The following is a 1,479-nucleotide window of genomic DNA, read 5'->3' as shown; positions in this document are numbered from 1 at the left end:
TTTTTTTCTTTCTCTTTTCTTTTTTCTTTTTGAAATGGAGTCTCACTCTGTCGCCCAGGCTGGAGTGTAGTGGCACGATGTTGGCTCACTGAAACCTCCACCTCCTGGGTTCAAGCAATTCTCCTGCCTCAGCCTCCCGAGTATCTGGGATTACAGGCACCCGCCACCACACCCAGTTAATTTTTGTATTTTTAGTAGAGACGAAGTTTCATCATGTTAGCCAGGCTGGTCTCAAACTCCTGACTTCAGGTGATCTGCCCACCTTGGCCTCCCAAAGTGCTGGGATTACAGGCGTGAGCCACGGCGCCCGTCCACACATTGCATTTACGCTCTTGTACAGAGTAGCATATGGCACAGAGAAGAGCTAAATTCCTTACAGTAACAAGCTCTTAGAATCCCTAAGAAAAAGACACACAGCCCAACAGAAAAATAAAAAATGGGCAAAGAACATAGACAGGCAATTTTCCAAATGGCAAATAATAAAATGAAAAGATGTTCAACATCACCAGCAGTCAAAGAAATTAGGATTCCAGTGATGAAAAGGGCTGTTTCGCCTATCAGACTGCCAAAGACATAATGCAATGACAACATCTCAGGGCTGGCAAAAGGACAGGCAAGCGGGCATGCCCGCTCACCAGTGAGTGGACGGCAGGCTGGTCCCGCGTTTCTGGAGGGTATTTTGGCAAAATGCAGCATAGTCTTTGGTCCGCCAGCCTCTTCTAGGGATTTGGCCGCAGGAAACGCTCAGAGCTGCTCTAAGGACGCACATGAAAGCTGTTCACCACAGCACTGTTTTAAAACCTGTGAGGCAGCATGCCAAAACCTTAACAGTCCATGTCTCTGGGAAGTCATCTTACTCATTAGATCATCTCCCCCAAAGTTTGGTAATGAAAGAGCATTATTTTATGAGAAAAAATAATTGTTTTCTGAAAAAATTCACGAAAGCATTAAAACAATGCTTTAATGGGTTTCCTGACCCCAAAATTGACCCTCCAGCTTCCCAGGCTGGCATGACCAGAAGCACCTCTCCAAGGCAAGTCTCTGATTTTGATCCTATCAAATTTCTGACACTTTCTAGACAGGAACCGAACCCACAAATTCATCTCCCAGACACGTGTGGATCAGGGCCCAGGAGGCTTACGGGGGCAGCGCGGTGCCCTGCGCACCATCTGCCCCTTCCACGAGTGGGCGCTGAGGGAGGATCCAGTCGGGTCTGCCCGTTCCCCGCCGCCCGGGGATGCTGAGCACACCCGGGCCACCGGCCACCGACAGCCTCGGGCACACACCCTGGACCTTTTATAAAACAAAACGGGAAAGACTCAAGGTCACATGGTCAGTGCACAGCAGACGCAGAAACAGCAGCGGCCTCAAGGTCCAGGGCAGTTTCTAAAACTGTTCCCTCCCCCCAACCTGGCGGCAGGTGTGCTCCAGGAGCCGCCGCCCCAGGCAGGCCGTGCATCCACTCCCCGCCGCAAGCTC

The 1,479-nt window shown here is 50.6% G+C and overlaps 1 protein-coding gene across 1 annotated transcript in view; it reads left to right on the top strand.

Annotated features, from left to right (window-relative positions):
* The first annotated feature begins 1,339 nt into the window (after positions 1-1,339).
* The window catches only part of PPP1R26 (protein phosphatase 1, regulatory subunit 26), a 26,982-nt gene continuing 26,842 nt past the window's right edge, over positions 1,340-1,479 (top strand). The window contains exon 1 of the mRNA XM_011957321.1: positions 1,340-1,372. The gene's annotated coding sequence lies outside the window, so the exon portion shown is untranslated. The remainder of the gene's footprint in view (positions 1,373-1,479) is intronic.

The sequence above is a fragment of the Colobus angolensis genome, unplaced genomic scaffold (genome assembly GCF_000951035.1).
Source record: "Colobus angolensis palliatus isolate OR3802 unplaced genomic scaffold, Cang.pa_1.0 Scaffold44, whole genome shotgun sequence".
NCBI lineage: Eukaryota > Metazoa > Chordata > Mammalia > Primates > Cercopithecidae > Colobus > Colobus angolensis.
This window is presented reverse-complemented; position numbering and strand designations above follow the sequence as displayed.